The 21,032-nt window shown below is 45.3% G+C and overlaps 1 protein-coding gene across 1 annotated transcript in view; it reads left to right on the top strand.

The window, feature by feature from the left end:
* Window positions 1-1,291: 1,291 nt before the first annotated feature.
* The window catches only part of kcnj6 (potassium inwardly rectifying channel subfamily J member 6), a 94,519-nt gene continuing 74,778 nt past the window's right edge, over window positions 1,292-21,032 (top strand). The window contains exon 1 of the mRNA XM_031896549.1: window positions 1,292-1,701. The gene's annotated coding sequence lies outside the window, so the exon portion shown is untranslated. The remainder of the gene's footprint in view (window positions 1,702-21,032) is intronic.

The following is a 21,032-nucleotide window of genomic DNA, read 5'->3' on the forward strand; positions in this document are numbered from 1 at the left end:
GCTGGAAAGGTTTATAGCCGCGCTTAATATGGGACAGGCATGAAATAAAGTCAATGATTAATGGACTCTGGGCATTTAAATCAAAGCCGAGCTGGGCAGACGGGGAATAGTCAATTGGATCTTATCTGCTCTCAAAGCCTAAAGCATAAATCACATACAATGACTATAAATTCAATGATATTGGTTAGAATAGGAGGCCCGTATCTAACAGCGCCAACGCCGCGCTGAATTGTCACCCAACAGAATAAGTGTTTTGTCCGCTGTCAATTCAAGCAATTCAATGCAAGTGAAGCAATCAGGCTGCAGGGAGTGATGTGATTGGCTGCTGCAGTTATTCTACTCTGTCTTAAACGTGAGTCCATTATGGAATACTGGGCACTAAGTTTGCACAGGAGCAGTAACCCATAGCAACCAATCAGCAGGAAGCATTTACTGGTCACCTGTTTAAAAACAATCATCATATTGGTTGCTATGGATTACTGCTCCTTATTAAATATAGTGTATAGACTTTTAGCCACTGCATTTGCGGACGTAAACAAGCCCTTATATTTTATGATTTAAGTCAGTAGCCAATCAGTGACTTGAGGGGGGGGCCATATGGGACATAACTGTCAGTTAGTTTGCATTTGAATCTGACCTGCATGCTCACAAACTAACTGACAGTTATGTCCATGTGGCCCCCCCTAAAGTCAAGTCACTGATTGGTTACTGACTGCTAACAGCTTAGAGAGCTGAAAAGCAGGTATAGTGTTCTGGCTATTATGTTAGACATCTGCCCACTCCAGCCTTTATAGATTACATTTTGCCTAACTAATTCACCTAAATAATTTTTATTTTGTGCAGTTTTTGCTCAAGGGGCAGACAGATATTGCTTTTCTTAGCAACAAACAACTTTAAAAATACTAACATTGATGAATGTAAAAAATCAGAAAGGTGCTTAGAATGACTATATCTGTCACTGGGCAATTTGTTATATTGGACTTTCCCCTTAGCATCACATAGAAAGAGCCCTGCTAGTGTCCCCTTAGGCAGAACTATCTTTGCAGCTATGCTTTGCTATCAGACCCCTGCAGCTGGGGGTTGGCTGAGCTTTATATTTATACTAAAAGTCACTTATCAAATCGTATTTCCATTATGAGTCGATCCTCATACAAACAACATGCAGCTGATTTGAAGAGGGAATTCCATTAAAAAAAACCACCTTTCTAACCGGTGCGATTCCCTCCTTGGCCAGTAGGTGGCACTGTGGCGCAGAGTCAGTGCCAGGCTTTATTCCCCACTCGCTTCTCAGACTCAGCAGCAGAAGATGCAGCTCCTGTGCGATTCAGTAGCGTTCATTCAATCTGCGGATTTCACGATCTTCACAGCACTTTTCTTGCCTGGTCCGTTTTTATTCCCCCCTCTTGGCGTTTTAGCTGCTGCCTGACACCCCTCCCCCCCACCCTCCGACTTTGTCGCAGCCGCGCAGTTGGTCGCACTTGGATAATTATTATCTGGTTGCAAATACATGTCTGTGAGAGCGACAGAGCGATGTTGGAGCAGCGACAGAAGCGATGTGTGTGCGGGGGGGATAGGGGACCAGTGAGGGCAACAAGCTCCTCATTTTAACTCTTTCACTGCTGCTGAGCAACTGGTCTCTGGCTAATTACCCTCCAAAGCAACAGAACATCATGAGAGGCTGATCCAGGGCATCAGGAGAAGGTAAAGCCCCCCCCCCCCCCCCCCCCATCCCTTCCCTAATACTTCCCTTGGCTTCCTATTTTAACTCATATGGTGCTGGTTTGGGTTTGGGTCAGTACTGTCCCAACCCACTGGGGTTCAGCACCAAGGCAGCCCATTGGCTTCTGTAGTCCTTTTGATCCCCCCTAGGAATATGTTTGCTAAATCCGCCGCTGGGCAGAAGAGGGATTCTGTTTGTGTTATTTCACTTGTTAGTGTGTTTAATATATAAATATATGATAATATATATACATATATCCACTCTCCCAGATATTGCTGAACTACAACTCACACACCCCTTGACTTTCAGGGTGCAATCTGGGTTATTATTATTATTATTAACATTTATTTATAAAGCGCCAACATATACCGCAGGGTTAGGCATACAAATAGGGGGCTTCCATTAGATTGCCATTGGTTTCTATTGATTCTATGGAAGCCCCTGTGCTTATCTTAATAGTCCACTCGTTAACTGTTGATCTGTAGACATATCTGCCCGTTATTCAGCCGCCCTATTCCCAAAACGGCTTTAATAATGCGATTTAAATATAATAATGGCCATTTAGCAATGTTGTATTTGGGCTTGGAGATTCACGTCTGGTTGGTGCGCTGGCAGCCAGCGTGGGATTATGTAACTCGTGGGAGGGCGGCTCGGTGTTCCCACAACTACGCTGCTGAGGAAGGGGCATCACTAACAACCTTTATCCCAACGCATTGCAGAGCCTTAAACTTTCCACTCCATACAAAGGCAACTGCAGCCATTTTTGCCCCCCCCCCCCCCGCGCGCGCGATGTTGCCATTGGATCCTTCCTTGCCCCTACATTGATTAGGGAGGCACGCTGATTATTAGTTCAAGGGATAAAGGAAAAGAAAAAACCCACATCTGCTGTTAGAAGGTGATAATTAAGTAATACCCATCTCTGTGTCACCATGGCGACTCCGGGGGGGGGGAATCTGTTGTTTGTGCTGCAAGACCAAAATAAAAAGCTTAAAACTTCAGTGCTAATTAGTTAAAAATATTTCTATTTTTGTTATCCGTGGGGTGAAGTTTATAAGATATTGAAATTGTCAAAGAGACAGACAGATTTAGTCACTACAGTGAGAATATTAAAGCACCCTGGGCAGATCGCGGGTATTAGTTCTACACCCTGGATGGATAAGAGCTTGGTGCCTATATACTCATTGGTTGATAGCCCTGGACAGATTATGACTTGACTACTCATTGGCTCAGCACCCAGGACAGACCATGACTTTAGGCCTATATGTCTGTTGTATCAGCACCCTCTAAAATTATGACTTTAGGTCTATATGTCTATTGGCTCAGCCCCCTGGAAAGTGCATGACGTTAGGCCTATATGACTATTGTATCAGCAACCTGGGTACACCATGACTTCAGGCCAATGTGCCCATTAATTCAGCCCCCTGGAAAGTGCATGACGTTAGGCCTATATGTCTATTGTATCAGCAACCTGGGTACACCATGACTTTAGGCCAATGTGCCCATTAATTCAGCACCCTGGAAAGACCATGACGTTAGGCCTATATGCCTGAGGTTTCAGCAACCTGGGCAGACCATGACTTTAGGCCAATTGCCCATTGGTTCAGCAACCTGGGAAGACCATGACTTTAGGCCTATATACCTATGGTTTCAGCACCCTGGACTATCATGACTTTAGGCCTATATGCCTGAGGTTTCAGCAACCTGGGCAGACCATGACTTTAGGCCAATGTGCCCATTGGTTCAGTACCCTGGGAAGATCATGACTTTAGGCCTATATACCTATGGTTTCAGCACCCTGGACAGACCATGACTTTAGGCCTATATGTCCGTTGGTTTAGCACCCTGGACAGACCATGACTTTAGGTCTATATGCCCGTTGGTTTAGCACCCTGGACAGACCATGACTTTAGGCCTATATGTCCGTTGGTTTAGCACCCTGGACAGACCATGACTTTAGGTCTATATGCCCGTTGGTTTAGCACCCTGGACAGACCATGACTTTAGGTGTCTATCCCTATTGTTCAACAAACTCAACAGATTATGTCTTAAAGACTATCTATACCTATACATACATATATTGTAGCTTGAGTTTGTCTAGAGGTTACGAGTCTTTGCTGTTGGATCTCATGCTAGAGACCCTGGTTTGATTCCTTGTGGCAACTCCTAGTGACCCTGGACAAGTCACTTAATGGTTTTCCAGGCTACTGTGTGGTCCTATAATGGCCACTTTGCTTGTTGTAAATCACTTTGAGTCCCATGGGTGAAAAAGTGATATATCAAAATAATTTCCCTTCCCTATCCTTTGGTTCGGCACCATGGACAGATCATGGCTTAAAGCCGATATACACACATTGGTACAGCATAGCTCACAGCCCAAGCTCTATTTATCCACTGGTTCAGAACCCTGGACAGATCCAGTTTAAAGACTATGTTCTCATTGGCTCAACATTAGTACAGATTACTGCCTGAGCCCTATTTATCCATTGGTTCAGCACCCCGGACAGATCCATATTGAAGGCTTTATAGCCATTACTCTAGCCCTGCAGGACAGCTCTGAGATTGTAAAGCCACACTCCGAGCAAATTCTCTCTAATGGGGCCATGAAAATGCTATTAAACATTGACAAATTACCGCACGTTAACCACGCTTACAAGGCCCTTGCAGGGAAATTAATATCTTTTGTCGTGAGTTAAATTATAGATTTATACACAAAAGCTTTTAGGTTTGATGCTGTGAAACGTTATCAGGCGCCACCCTAGGGTAAAAGAGAAATATCTGTAAATTCAGTTGGAAATTATTATCCAAATGCACTGGGTTAATATATAATATTCAGTTATAGAAGATACAGTATATGTTATCGTTCTGGATTGAGGACAATAGCCCACAGGGTTTTGGGATATTAATATTTTGGTCACAGAGACAGGGCAGATTTCTCAGTATTCCCTTTGGCTGTGCCCATATTAAATCTCTACTAAGGAAACATCAGGCTAATTTATAGAGCGAAGGTTCCCAGTGCTGTTTGCTCTACTTGGTGAGCGGGTTGGCAGGGCTCCAACTCCACGGTTGTAGCATTCCGGATCGATCTTCGCTGTCAGGATGGATCTAAAGAGCACGTTTTGTTGGTTTTGGCCTTATATTGGGCCTCTGTGTTGCTGAGCTTGGAAGTTTTCGTATGGGATCATAAGAATTATTTATACTTTTCATCTCTACATAGTGTTCAGCGCTATTTCCCAGCATGCCCCTATAATCTTTGCACTGGTTTCTGGTCAGGAACATTTTTCACCCATCACCCATTGCCATGCCTAGGACTTATATAATATATGAGCCCTTGGGTCCCAAACACTCCCAATATTCAGGTGTTACACTCACCATCTTCATCTGCCTTCCCACCTACAAATGATGTTCTCTGGGGCCCAGGACGACCATCTATATCTGCATTTCCTAAAGGCAGCAATGATGGTCTCAACCCTATTAACTACATTCATGTAAAGGGTTTCCATCCAATGGACTAAAATGAATATGGACTGTATAGATTTAATTATGTCTTAAAGCCTATATGTACATTTGATCAGCACCCCATACAGATCATGACTTCGGTTGTTCTAGAGCAGTGATCCCCAACCAGTGGCTCAGGGGCAACATGTTGCTCCCCAACCCCTTGGATGTTACTCCCAGTGGCCTCAATGAAGGTGCCCATTTTTTAATTCCTGGCCCGTCTAGTCCCCTCTATTTATAAACCCTCCCCCGCTTCACCCACCAATGGCATCACAAAAGGGGTGGGCGCTTATAAATAAGAGAGCCAGAAAGCCGGCGGTGTAAGGTCGACCGGAAAATGTTGTGCAGAGGTCCCACGGGTATCGGGCCGGCCTGCACATCACTAGTCTATAGGTCAAGTTATCAGCCTTTGCTGTTGGATCTCTTGCTAGAGACCCTGGTTTGATTCCCTGTGGCAACTCCTTGTGACCCTGGACAAGTCACTTAATCTTTTGGTTTCCCAAGGGATCCTGACTTAAGGTCCCCATACACCTTATGGGGTGTCGCCAAGCGAGTGGATCTTCTCCCGATATCCCCACCTACAGGTGGGTGATATCGGGAGAATCCAGGCTAAATCCAGGGCCAAACGATCGAATTATAATGACGGGTATAGGCAAAGTCGGTCCGGGGACCGCATCAACGAGCCGATGTGGTCCCCGATCCGACTAGATTTTTTAACCTGCCCGATCGAGATCTGCCTGATTTCAGGCCAGATATCGGTCGGGCAGTCCCGTCGGTAGTCCCCATACACGGGCCGATTAGCTGCCGAATCAGTCTAAGGGACCAATATCGGCAGCTAGAATCGGCCTGTGTACCTTTACACAATGGAGCATCGGTACAGATCATGGCTTGAATCCTATTGATCCAGTGGCTCAGCACCTTGTACAGATCCCAGGTTGAATCCTAGAAACCCATTGCTCCAGTTCTGAGGCTGTAGAACCAGACTCTATACGGAATACGCAAGTGATGCAGGGGTTATTGGAGTCGCTGAAGCTGTCACCCTTTCGCTCTTATTATTCCCACCTACCGACCACTTTATCCTCATCTACAGACTTACTTGTTGTTAAACTGAGCCCTTCTACATTACCCCCCCCCCCCCCCACATAAATCAATCGCTTTCATATTATATACAAAACCTAAAATCACTGCATATGATTTGCGGTGGGTATAGAATATAGACAGAATAATGATAGTTTTAGACGTTCTCTATTAATTATTCTTGAGGGCCTAGCAGAGGCTTCATCAGAAAGTTTGATAAATGGCATCATTAGCGCTGGGGCCGGTGTTACTGTTGCACTGCAGAGAAGCTGTAGCTCGCTATCCCCGCGCTCCTTCTCCACTAAATAAATTATTTACTGAGCCGTAAGAAGGGGCTGCGTAATGCAGCTACATTTCCCCACGGTGTTTAAAGTTCAGACTGTGAAGCACACACACACGTGGGCACTCGTCATGCAATAAACATGTAGATTCCGTGTGCATCCCTACGGCTTTTCCCCAGGGCAGGAAGTTCCTGGGGGGGTTGCATTCTTAGTGCAGAGCATGTATCTGTCATACGATAATGGCTTTCTTGGTAAACATCATTTATCTACAACCGCGCCATTGATGACTGTGTTTATGTAGCTTCCCAAAGGTTTTGTGTTATAGGTGATATACAACAATGACGGGATTGGGCTACTAAACGTTGATGTTCTATAAAGCTTGGAAATGTCTGTAATGGAGGCCGGTAATAACCAGGTGCTCCTGTCATTTTGGTTGGTCCTCTCCTGGGTGCCCACTGGCATCATACCCACTTACACTGAAACATGTCCCTTGGCTTCTTTCAAAGCAGTTGGGAGTAAGGCACACTGTAGTCGGATTGGGTAGTGGGACCTGCTGACCCAATCCTGCTCCCTGTGCCTGCTGCAAGCTGTCTGTGGGTGCAACTGATTGCCCACCCCCCCACTCCATTTCCGATCTCATCCATAAAGAGGCAGGAATGCTCATGTGTGCAGCGTTGCGATTGGTTCTGATATTTGCCTGCAGGGAAGCTTACGACTGGGGTGGGGGGACCCTGAGAGGCAATCCCAGTGGGCCCCACACACCCCAGTCTGACACTGGTAGAGAGAGAAAACAATGGAGGTTTCTGCAAGGTGGGATCCGTATTAAAATAAGGAAAGAAGGTTCGTGGCCCTTATGTACCCAAAATGTAATAATATAATGGTTTATACAGAGTTCTGAAGGCAAGCATCCGTGGTTAGTGATGAGCGAATCTGTCCCGTTTCGCCGAAAAATTTGTGAATCTCTCAAAAGATTCCCGACCGCGGCTTTTCTTTTGTCGCCCGCAACTATTCTTTCGTCGCACAGCTATTCTTTTGTCACCCGCGACTATTCTTTTGACGCTTGTGGCTATTCTTTTGTCGCCCACGGCTATTCTTTTGTGGCCCACGACTATTCTTTTGTCGCCTGCGGCTATTCATTTGTCGCCTGTGGCTATTCTTTCGTCGCCCGTGGCTATTCTTTCGTTGCGCAGCTATTCTTTTGTTGCCCAACTATTCTTTTGACGCCCGCGACTATTCTTTTGTCGCGCGGCTATTCTTTTGTCATCCGCATCAAAAAAATAAAAGTCGCGCAACTAAAGAATAGTCGTGGGAGACAAAAGAATAGTCGCAGGCAACAAAAGAATAGCCGCGCGACAATTTTTTTTTTCAACCATTTCACGAAACAATCTGCCAATGGCGAAACGTGGAAATTCGCCGCGAATCCATGCCTGGTGGGTGAAACATTTCACCCATCGCTATTCGTGGGACACTAGGAGCCAGCTAGGTTCCTCTGCCACACACACAAGTCAAAGCTATTAGCCTTCGGCTATGGCAGACCGACTGTGACCCCCGTGGCTTGTCACCCCATTGTAACCCCCTGTACACTCAGGCCTCCAGTAAGAGAAACTGCCCTCGGCCTCGGCTGGCTGGCTCTGGGGCACGGCCATTTAGTTCAGCTCTCCTATCAGTTGTTTCCGAACCTTCTTTTTCCCCTGTACGTGGAGCAACAAAGGTTTAAGCTTTATTTGCCTGCAGCAAACAGATTAGTGTGACAGTAGCAATGCCACTGAAGAGCAATGATATCATTATTCATCCAAACAGCACGGCGCTGGGATAAAGCCATTACTGCAGCCAATGAGCAGGAAATAGCAGGGACAGTATGAAAAGGCATGTCAGTACCCACTCCCCTCGCTACCGAGCTATGCCATCCAGCATGGCCGTCCCTTGGCTATTATGGCACTGGTAATTAAATAGTAGTGTAGAACAGGATGGCTTGGCAGGCGTAGAACTGGTACATCTTGGGCAAACTTGATTGGCAAATATGGTATTTGGGCATCATATGGGCTGGGGTGGCAGGGAATGGAATCCTACAGCTGGGGAGCTATGGAACAGTATAAACGGGGCACAGAAGCAGGAATTATACACTTAGGGGTTTATTTATCATGGTGTGTAAAAAGTGGAGTGAAGCAGGGCAACCAATCAGCAATTGGATTTCAATAGTAAGAAAAACCAAAGCAAAGCATCTGATTGGCTGCTATGAGCAACATCACCGGTGATGTTTTACTCCACTTTTTACACAGCATGATAAATATACCCCTTAGTCACCTCCTGGTGGTTTTATTTCCACCTCAAATATCACCTGAACCAGAATCATGTAGCGTCGCCTTCCCCTCTGTACTGTAATTGTTGGGTCCCAGGCAATATAGAGAGATGGGGATTAGAAACCGCAGAGAAACTGAAGGCCACTAATTGTATTAATGTGGTTACTGAATTGTTGTTATAGTACATGAGCCGGCCACAGTTTGAAACCACAAAATAGTTTTAATCTCTTACAGTCTGTAAACTCGTATTAGGGATCATTTACAGTAGGGAAGGCAGTGAGCAAAGTGCGACAAATAGCTACGGCGTGTACGGCACAGTCATTCCCTGGGCAGAATTTACAGTATAATACATCATGGATACCCAGGCCTCCCTGTATAACTCAGCCTGCAGCCTTGTGCCTTTATATGGGCACAGAACCCCTCAGTGACTGCTAATATCCTTATCATTTACAGTAGGGGGTACATTATCCCTTATAATACATGAGTGATACTCAGAGTTCCCTGTATAACTCAGCCTGCAGCCTTGTGCCTTTATATGGGCACAGAACCCCTCAGTGACTGCTAATATCCTTATCATTTACAGTAGGGGGTACATTATCCCTTATAATACATGAGTGATACTCAGAGTTCCCTGTATAACTCAGCCTGCAGCCTTGTGCCTTTATATGGGCACAGAACCCCTCAGTGACTGCTAATATCCTTATCATTTACAGTAGGGGGTACATTATCCCTTATAATACATGAGTGATACTCAGAGTTCCCTGTATAACTCAGCCTGCAGCCTTGTGCCTTTATATGGGCACAGAACCCCTCAGTGACTGCTAATATCCTTATCATTTACAGTAGGGGGTACATTATCCCTTATAATACATGAGTGATACTCAGAGTTCCCTGTATAACTCAGCCTGCAGCCTTGTGCCTTTATATGGGCACAGAACCCCTCAGTGACTGCTAATATCCTTATCATTTACAGTAGGGGGTACATTATCCCTTATAATACATGAGTGATACTCAGAGTTCCCTGTATAACTCAGCCTGCAGCCTTGTGCCTTTATATGGGGGGCACAGAACCCCTCAGTGACTGCTAATATCCTTATCATTTACAGTAGGGGGTACATTATCCCTTATAATACATGAGTGATACTCAGAGTTCCCTGTATAACTCAGCCTGCAGCCTTGTGCCTTTATATGGGCACAGAACCCCTCAGTGACTGCTAATATCCTTATCATTTACAGTAGGGGGTACATTATCCCTTATAATACAGGAGTGATACTCAGAGTTCCCTGTATAACTCAGCCTGCAGCCTTGTGCCTTTATATGGGCACAGAACCCCTCAGTGACTGCTAATATCCTTATCATTTACAGTAGGGGGTACATTATCCCTTATAATACATGAGTGATACTCAGAGTTCCCTGTATAACTCAGCCTGCAGCCTTGTGCCTTTATATGGGGGGCACAGAACCCCTCAGTGACTGCTAATATCCTTATCATTTACAGTAGGGGGTACATTATCCCTTATAATACATGAGTGATACTCAGAGTTCCCTGTATAACTCAGCCTGCAGCCTTGTGCCTTTATATGGGCACAGAACCCCTCAGTGACTGCTAATATCCTTATCATTTACAGTAGGGGGTACATTATCCCTTATAATACATGAGTGATACTCAGAGTTCCCTGTATAACTCAGCCTGCAGCCTTGTGCCTTTATATGGGCACAGAACCCCTCAGTGACTGCTAATATCCTTATCATTTACAGTAGGGGGTACATTATCCCTTATAATACATGAGTGATACTCAGAGTTCCCTGTATAACTCAGCCTGCAGCCTTGTGCCTTTATATGGGCACAGAACCCCTCAGTGACTGCTAATATCCTTATCATTTACAGTAGGGGGTACATTATCCCTTATAATACATGAGTGTTCCCTGGGGGATCTAGAGCTCTTGTTTTAGAGTTTTAAAGGTAATTTTGCAGGCTTTACAGGGTTTAAGGTTTATCAGTTACTAACCAGCTCCCAGAAGCTTACAGTCAGCGGCCTCTAATTTCCTATTAATTACTCTGTAATAGTTTTGGCAGTTTCCTACAGCTGAATGTAAACATGTTTAATAATGCGTGTAGGCTGCGCTACAAACACGGAGTAGATCTGTACAGAATGCCGGCCGCAGCTGGGAGGTGGGACTGGGGTGGCCAACAAGAGAAACAGCAGCTGAAGTGTTAGCCATTAAGGCAATTAGCTAATTAAGGTGGCACGGGGGCATTACTTCCAGCAGATTGACTTTCATTCCATAAACAAGGTTTAACACATATTGTGAACTCTGATATTTCTTCAGTTCCATTTGTTCTTTGTATAAATAAATAAGCCAAGTGTTTCTTTCTACAGATTAACGTATTTAGTTGCCCTTTAATTTATGGTTCATCCAGTTTATCATTTTAAACCTTGTCCATAATATGTTGTGTTATGTATAATGCATAAAGATAACTACAGGGCCTAATGCACTAACCCTTAATTGCACCAGTTCAGCAGTCGCAATGAGCAATGACGTATTTGCTGATGGGAAGTCAATGCTAATTGGTCGCTATTGGCAACTGTAAAGGTCAACGGGGCCCCCATGTCAGTACCTAATGTCACAGGAATCCAGCAAATCCATCGCTTTGGGATTCCGCCCTGTGCCAAATGGGCCACAACAGATATAAAAAATAATAACATGGAGGCTTCATCACTTCCAACCAAAAAGTCAATCATTTTGAGCAGAAAAGCGGCGGTTTGGATCAGCCCGTTAGTATTGATCTACACCTCTATTAAACGGAAATGATGGGAAGGAGCTACAGCCTGTCTCCCTGTTTGGAAATATGGCGGCCTGACGAGAATCTTTCTGCCATATCTCCTCTAGACATGATCGATAATGGGCAAATCATGACTTGGCAGCTCGCGGTGACAACGGAAACGACGGCCAAAATATATTGCAGCCAAAAAAGAATTCACCGCCGACTGCTTTCCGTTATTATTTCCATTATTTGTATTTACTGATAACTTAAAAGCCACTGAAAACGGGTAATGAGTGTGTAATGGAAAAATGAAAAGTTCAGGGGAGGGGGGGGGCCCTTGGTGTTCTTGTACCCTGGGTCTATGGAAATGGCCCCCATTGTCTTTCATTGTTACATATACAAGTGCATTGTTCCATTTTGGATGCAATTTATAGGGTTTTTTTCACCCAGAATGCAGACTTTTTCTCCATAATTGTGGGTGGGGGGGGGAGCTTGGGTCTGAATGCGAATGGGATTCGCTCACGTCTGGAACTTGGTGTCCAAATGACTTGTGTGTGTGATTCTGTAGGTGCAAGGGTGCTGTGTATATTGGTGCTGGGAACTAGGGTTGCCACCTTTCCAGTTTTGACCCAATGAAAACCGGGCTGCCCAGGTTAAAACTGGCAAAGCCTCTGCTTGATTGATACGGCGATTGTCCAATCCCAACATAGTCCCGCCCTGTAACAAAACAGTCCCACCCTGACGTCATTTCCCCTGCCCAGAGTTCATGCAGAAGAAAAGTGGGAACCCTAGAATTGCCCCCAGCTTGTAGGCTTCAGCTCCAACAGTGCGGCAGCCGGCACCAAGGCCAACTATACAGAAGCGTAGGGAGTGGCTTGATAATGGTATCAACTCACCCAACGATGGAGCCCATCCTCTGCACCTGTAGTCAATATTTGTGGGTGAAGTTCCCCTTTACAAGTGGTTATGTTGCACAGCAGCCATGGTTACTGGGCTCATACAGTATATTTGGGCTCTAATGACCCCAGATGCTCATTGCATACAGAGGCTTTCAGCCAAATTTCCTCTCGTTTATCAGCCCTGGCACTTCTTGCTGGAGGTATTTATGCAGGATGTTTTGTGCCTGTTCTCCAGAATCCCCTTCTACTGTAACAGCACTAAACAAAAAAAATGCCTTCGGGGTTGTGCTCTATTATACTGGTGACAAAAGGAGAAATTCTCCAGAGAGGCGTACTTAAACTCTCTCTCGTAGGATGGCGTGCACTCGCTGTAAAGAGCAGCACAGTAAGAACCTTTATAGGAGCACAAAGGGGTAAATGGGTCGGGACAATGATGAGTTGACTGCATTTAGCCACCTTTGTGGCTCTTTTGTAAAGAAAAGACTCAAATATGAGATGTCTGTAAATTATATTATATAGAGCCGCGGTTCCCAGGCTGTGGGACTGGCACCCAGGGGGTATTTGGAGGAGTAGTGGGGTGGTGGGGGGAGAGAATTGAGAAAAATTGCCTTTTGCTCTCTTAGAGACACCTGAAATGTCAGCTTGAAGATCAAGGTCAGGGCGCAGTTTGGGGTTAATATGTAAAGTATTTGCTGCTCAATATGTTCTTAAAACTCTGACCGAATGACTGGTACACTGATTTTCTGATATCTGTACTTATTTCATGAGCTAAAGAGGGACTTGACTTAAGGTTGGACCTTTATGGGGAAACTTGACCAAAGGTTGGACCTTCATGGGGAACCTTGACCAAAGGTTGGACCTTTATGGGGAAACTTGACCAAAGGTTGGACCTTCATGGGGAACCTTGACCAAAGGTTGGACCTTTATGGGGAAACTTGACCAAAGGTTGGACCTTCATGGGGAACCTTGACCAAAGGTTGGACCTTTATGGGGAACCTTGACCAAAGGTTGGACCTTCAAGGGGAACCTTGACCAAAGGTTGGACCTTCATGGGGAACCTTGACCAAAGGTTGGACCTTCAAGGGGAACCTTGACCAAAGGTTGGACCTTCAAGGGAAACTTTGACCAAAGGTTGGACCTTCATGGGGAACCTTGACCAAAGGTTGGACCTTTATGGGGAACCTTGACCAAAGATTGGACTTTCAAGGGGAACCTTGACCAAAGGTTGGACCTTCCAGTGTGGCCTGAGCTAATTTGTTATGATTTACTTCAAAACCTGGGGTGCATGAGGCAACTTTCAGGCTTTTTCAGGGGCCTAAAAACTTCAAAAAGTCCAAAATGTCCCCTGTTAATTGTGTTTAAGTACATGAAAGCATTGGGGGTACCTGTTCAACACAATAGTCGGACAAGTAGGGGGTCTCCTCAATCCGAAATGTATTAATTGATGCACTTCCCTGAACGCATATAGATTAATTAGAAAACCCTTCACTTGACTGATGAGCCCCAATAAGAGTGAAACCAGCCTGCAGTTGGGTTCTGATCAGCAGCCGCCCATACGCTTTAGCATAAAGAATGATACGGGGTTTCCTTCCCAGCATTCCTTCTGTTAAGTATCAGTAGCCATGCAACAGATATAAGTAGCCCCCCTACTTGTACCGCACAAGGGGACATTTGCAGGCATAACTATATGCACTTTCATAGGGTAAACATTTCTATCATTGGTGCATAATAAGCCTCCATCAGAGGGTGCTACAGTGGAACATACATTATTGCCGTGCCGGGTAATGTTACTGGCGCTGTGATTCCCGCGTTCATCTGTCTCTGTGATTCAGGGATCATTATGGGACCAGCGAGAGGCCGAGCGCATGTGAATATCTACTGTGCAATGTTGGTTTTCTTTTTTAATTGCGATGCGAAGGCTAAAACGCATCTGTTATAGGAAATAAACCTTGTTTGGAACAGGAGTTTCTCTTCAGTTCCTTTAGCTGATACCTACAGAATAGTGAGGGAATGAGCTTATTGAACATTCCTCCTCTGTGTTGGCATGTGTGTTTGTATGTTTGGGTTGGAACTATTATACTGCTGCCCTAAAGTCTCCCACATGAGTGAAACTTTGCCCAGTTGGAGGGCCCAACTGAACTATGGACCAATGATTGGATCATATGGGGGAATGGGCATGGGCATAGCTATTATCAGAGAAAAATATCCAAGCCCTGATTCCACCCATGGAATTTTGCAGCCAGTCCAGTCTAAATTAGGCTAAGCCCCACCATCAGTAGAGGTGGCCATAGGATTTTTGATGTGCTCTAGGTGGAGCATTGTGCCTTGCTGGAATAAACTCATGGGAAGACATGGTACTTTGCGATGGAATTTTGGCTTAATAAATGACCCACCACCAATCAATTGCTAGGGAAAGGCTAGATGCTTTTCTTGAACCTTTCTTGGAGGGCTAGATGCTTTTTTTGACCCTTTTCTTGGAGGGCTAGATGCTTTGTCTTGCTTAATAAATTACCCACCACCACTAAGAGGAGACCTCAGAGGACATCAGGGAGAAGAACCCAATACATGAGCAATAGCTAGAAGAGGGCTAGTTTTTAATTTTTTTTGGCTGTTTCATAAAGGACCCACCACCACCAAAGGTAGACCTCAGAGGACATCAGGGAGAAGAAACCTAATAAATGAACAATTGCTAGAAGAGGACTAGATGCTTTTCTTGGCCTTTTTCTTGGAGGGCTAAATGTTTTTTCTTGCTTAATAACTGACCCACCACCACTAAGAGGAGACCTCAGGGGACATCAGGGAGAAGAACCCAATAAATGAGCAATAGCTAGAAGAGGGCTAGATTTTATTTTTTTGGCTGTTTCATAAAGGACCCACCACCACCAAAGGGAGACCTCAGAGGACATCAGGGAGAAGAAACCTTATAAATGAGATATTGCTAGATGCTTTTCTTGGCTTTTTTCTTGGAGGGCTAGATGCTTTTTCTTGCTTAATAACTGACCCACCAGCACCAAGAGGAGACCTCAGGGGACATCAGAGAGAAGAAACCTAATAAATGAGCAACTGCTAGAAGAGGGCTAGATGCTTTTCTTGGCCCTTTTCTTGGAGGGCTAAATGTTTTTTCATGATTAAGAACTGACCCACCACCACTAAGAGGAGACCTCAGGGGACATCAGAGAGAAGAACCCAATAAATGAGCAATAGCTAGAAGAGGGCTAGATTTTTTTTTGGCTGTTTCATAAAGGACCCACCACCACCAAAGGGAGACCTCAGAGGACATCAGAGACAGAGAGAAGAAACGTAATAAATGAGCAACTGCTAGAAGAGGACTAGATGCTTTTCTTGGCCTTTCTTGGAGGGCTAAATGTTTTTTCATGCTTAATAACTGACCCACCACCACTAAGAGGAGACCTCAGGGGACATCAGAGAGAAGAAGCTCAATAAATTAACAATTGCTAGATGCTATGTGTAGTCTCTTTAGTAGAATAAGTTTGTAAGGGTTATTTAGGACTGTCTGTGACCTCCCTCTCTGGCCGCAGCCCATCATGTAGACAAAGGTTTAGGCTTGCTGAGCTTTTGTCATTGTTTTTCTCTATATTCCTGTTTGTGTTTCCATCCGATGTAAGAAGCTCATTAGGCAAGAAGCCGGCGTTCGTTGCGGACCATTAGCCAGTAAGATTTAGGCTGCCTTAGACATTGCTGAGGATTTTTTTTTCTATCTCCGAGATACAGTGTATGGTTGAGTGCCTCGAACAGAGCGGAATGTAACTGTGTAATTGTAAACCAGTGCAATAATACTGTGATACATAGAAAGGCTTTTCCTAACCCATCCCTCAGTCCAGCCAAAGCCTGCGCGGCACGGGAATCATAAAATCCCTCCACAAGTGCCAGGGCAGTAAAAATGAGATTACGCCAACACATGCATGCCATAAACGTGCCATTTGCAAGGAATAGGGGCAGGGAAATGGCAGTGACAGAATCGTAAGTAGCAGCTCTTTAATAGTAAATACTCAGTAATTGCCTTGTTTTTAAAGCGCTTCCCACCCCTGTGTATTGTATAGAGCTGTATCCTACCTCACCCCAATTGTCTACTCTGCGCCACTTCAGAAGAGAATGACGTCTCACCACAATATCAATGCACCCCCAGGGTTCCATAGCAGCTTATAGCCCCAGCCAGCGCACTCAGGGGGAGGAGCTGCACCTGGAATATGGCGGATACGCCACAGACATCTGCAACAACGTAGATAGCATTAATGCTAGCCATTTCTGCCCCTGCCATTATATCATACACACACCCCCATATTTGCACCCCCAAGGAGAACATGCTAACCTAATTGTTTTTATATTGTTATTAGTTAGCAAATCAACCATTACAAATGTTTGTCCGTATTTTCTCAAAAACAGGCTCTAACCAATTGCGTGTCTATTTATATAATGGGTCACATTGTAGTATTGGGGGTCAGTAAGTGCCTACTCATATGATACATTGTTAGTGTCCCTTATGGGAAAGGGGGTGGATATTGTATATGAGTGGGTAGGATAGCTAGTGCAGCCTCACCAGTTGATGTCATGCCCTAGGGGTGTTAAGGTGGCCATATTGGGGCCCTTCAGCAGGCCTCCCCAACCAATATCTGCCCCAAAATCATCCAGATATCAATCGGACAGGCTAGATTTTTCTGTCTGATCTAGGACCGTATCAGCTCATTGATGCAGCCCTTGCTCCAACTTCTTGTATCCCCTTTGTTGTGATTCGATTGTTTGGCCCTAGGGCCACAGGATCACATTAGTACAAAATCGTCTACCCAAGGTGGGCATACTGGGGGAAGAATTTGCTTGAGTGGAAACCTTGCCAAACAAGCGAGTCTCCCATAGAGACCCATTTGTACAACTGAATCAGATGATCACCTGGGGTTTATAAAGGGAGAAGATGAGTTATTGTTTGTCTCAGAGTGAATGCTGGACTTGTGCCCAGAGCATGGCATGAGAGGGTCCCTGTGACGACTAAGCTCTGAAAAAGTCATAGAGTAGCAACCTAACCAGTGAGGATTAGTTAGTGGACTGCTAGGTCCTATGTGTAATCCCTGGGGAAGCATGAGTTGGTGATGCTGAGCAGCCAGAAGCTCCAACAAGCAGTGCAGTGTGTTTGTTCCCCAGTGTAGTCACTAGTGTGATGGGTGTGAGTGAAACCCTTTATAGCCAGTCTCAGAATGCCCAATAACACTGTGGTTGAATGACCTAACCCATTAGTGGCATCAGTGAAAATAAGATACACCTCCTATACTGGGAGGCCTTAGTCTGAGTATAAGAAGACCAGTGTAACCCATGTTCTAACAAAATGGGCCAAGAAGGGCTTGAAAATAGTTTTGCAGTGTAACATGTAGAATAGCAAATAGCGTGGCTTCCCTGGCTCTACTCACTGTATGCAAGAAGAATGGGCAGAGGGTTGGTTTTATTATAGTATGTGCATATGTTGTAATTGCTTCTAAATCTGCATGTACAGTGGGCTGGGCTTAGGAACGAGCCAATCCCAGCATTAGAACATCCACGGGGCAAGAGCCCTAATGTTGTTAGAGCTGGCAGCCTTCAATAGCAGTGAGCGACGGCTTTTCCAAATGAAACCAAGTTAAGGTGCTCAACGCGTTCCATGCAGTAACGCTCTTTGTGCTGCGGTGGCACAATCGGCTATTGATAGCCTTGTCATTGGTGCATTGTATTCTATCTGAAGGCTGTTGTCAGTTTCCCATCACCGGCACGGTTTTCTCTTGTGTGTATTTGCATGGGTAATGAAAAATAAAGGCAGATAAGCACAATGTTGTGACAGGCGGTTTAAATCGACTGATAACAGCAGTTACAGGGAATAATCAGCCTTCAGTCGTTATGTATTAAATTGCTGAAAAGCACCGAATTTATTCCGTAGCAGTTTAACTCTACTTTGATCTCCCATGTTGCCAATAAACATCTAAAAATGTACTCAGGGTTGGACTGGGCTGTGGGAACATCAGAAGAAATCATGGTGGGCCCCAGTCGTCATTGGCCATCACCTCGGGCCCTGCCTAGGCCAATGGGTGGGGAGAACAGTTTGCAGCTTGAGGAGGCAAGGGGTGGGGCAGTGGGGTGGGGAAATTGGGGGGGAAGGTGTGACAGAAATGAAGGCCTCTGTCTCTGTGGTTGAGGTGGTGGGCCATTGGTGATTGCCCCTGATGGGACCCAAACATCTCAGTCCAACACTGAATGTACTTTTATACCAGGGTCATTGATTTTAGCACCTTAGGGGTTGAAGATGGGGAGCTATGCAAGAAAACAAGAAGGGCTCTCCTAGGGAACAGCATCATTCAGAGCAAGACAGGGCTAAAGCCATATTTAACTAGAAGAACTTGTCATGGTCCCATCAGGTCATCAGTACTTCTAGTAATATATCCAGTTATTTAGCCAACATGCAGAAGGGGCAATTGCTTCTTGCACCATGGCAGCAAGTAACCCCAGATCTCCCTGCCCATGGTCTCCCTCTAGGAGTCTCCGTCATGCTGATAATAATAACAGGGCATTAAATGGCTTCAATTAAAAATAAACTCATCCTTCCTTGTTGTTTAATTCTTCCATTCCCTTTCTCTGCACTCTCTCCTTCTTAAGGACTGGAGCCCAAAACTGCCCCCCATACTCAAGGTGAGGCCTTACCAGGGACCTATAAAGGGGCAATATTATGTTTTCATCCCTTGAGTCAATGCCTGATGGTTCATACAAAACCCCAAAATAGTTCCACCCACCGCTTTCCTTATTTTCTCCCCTAAATGCGCCTGTGAGTACAGCATTGACTGTATATACTGTAACTGTAGGTGGCAAAGGCAGCAGATTGTACTGTTTGTTTGTCCCCGAAACCCTTTTTTCGGATTCCCAATTTGAAAACAATTAAAACCTGGGTACTGAATGTTCTGATTCATTTGAGCGGCGGCGGCGGCGCTCCATCTGATCCGTCAGGATTACATTCGCCACCCTGCTATAAATAAATCCCTATAGCTCTCTGCGGCTGAGTGTGTAGGAAGCATCTGACTGAGCCATTCTGAGAGCCCAAACCATCAATAAATAAGGAGCGATTTGGTGGGAACACAGAATAACAGGGAGAGCGCTCAATAGACAATAATGACGACTGCTGTGTCGCTTACGTCGCCGGGGATTATGAAACCGCGCACATTGTTTGGGCCCAGAATGTAACAAAACATAGAACTTCACCTAAATGGTTATCAAAGTTAGTGGAACGGGCCAATGGGGGGAGGCAAATGGGCAAGTGATCTTCCTTCTTTTACAAGAGCTGCTGTTGGGGGTCCATGTTCCCCGACTTCTCTAGTGGACCTTGGGCGCCACTGACACAGTTGAACCCTGCCCTTGATTGCCCCCACCTGGAGCCACAGTTAAGAGGTGAGTGCAGGGTAGGGCTGCTGAGGGGCAGGGGGTACAGGGGTTGCGCAATACAAGTGATGTGATAGGGCGAGGAGCCATCGCCCATTGACAGGCAATAAGGTAGAACCAGAAAGTCAGACTAGGGGTAGGTGAAGAGGTACATCTAGGCACATTGCTCTAGGCACATTGCCCTTCTGCCCACCCCTAGTTCCAGCTTGATACTGGGGCCTTACAGTCCAGGCTCCCAACACATACAACCCTGGTACTAAGTGGAACTGGATGAGTAATGTGCTCACTCCCATTAGACATGATCTCAGGGCCAATTGGGGATCCACGCATTTTGGATAACAGATCCCATACCTGTATATGGAAGCATCTAATAGAATAAGGTATGTAGGTGTGTAGGTTCCTCCTCCTGACCAAACCCCACAGGAGAACCTCCCCGCTACATCCATGGATGGTCTCACAAGGGGAGGATGGTTCAACTGCTTAAGAACACACCAGTTGTGGTGGGATCTAGTACCCCAAGAACAAAATGAATATTTCCTTATGTTATGATAATATAAAGTGCTAATGGCTACTTGATTTTTGTTTTTCCCTGAGCTCTGTATAAACAAACCCAGAGCTGCAGCTTTCGTTGGTCGTTGAGATAAGCAGCATCTTATTTTGTAGAGGGTTTATATGTGGACTGGTTTCCTCTGCAAAAGTAAAAGCAGTTCCATTTTCAGGTTTAGTTCAAGAAATAACAAATAGCAAATATATTTCTTAATTAGATCAAAAGGCAAAATGTATGTCCAGCAGTACCAGCCCTATTTATTGAACTAACGTTGATAAAGTTGGTATAGTGCCCCTTTAATGGAGAGTAATATTTTATATCTAGCTCTTTAGTTCTATTCGTTTCTCTTGCTTTCTCTTCATTATAGCTCTGACCTGACCCTTAAACCCTGGGAAGTCCCAGTCGGCTACTGCAGTTGACCTTCTAGGTCACCCATGGCCGCCTGGCTTAGCTGTGCCAGCCAATAGGATTGCAGACTGCAGCCCCGGGGGGGACCGTTCCATATGTACCCACCTCAGTACCGAGCAGCCAGCCGTTTGTT

The sequence above is a fragment of the Xenopus tropicalis genome, chromosome 2 (assembly GCF_000004195.4).
Source record: "Xenopus tropicalis strain Nigerian chromosome 2, UCB_Xtro_10.0, whole genome shotgun sequence".
Classification (NCBI taxonomy): Eukaryota; Metazoa; Chordata; class Amphibia; order Anura; family Pipidae; genus Xenopus; species Xenopus tropicalis.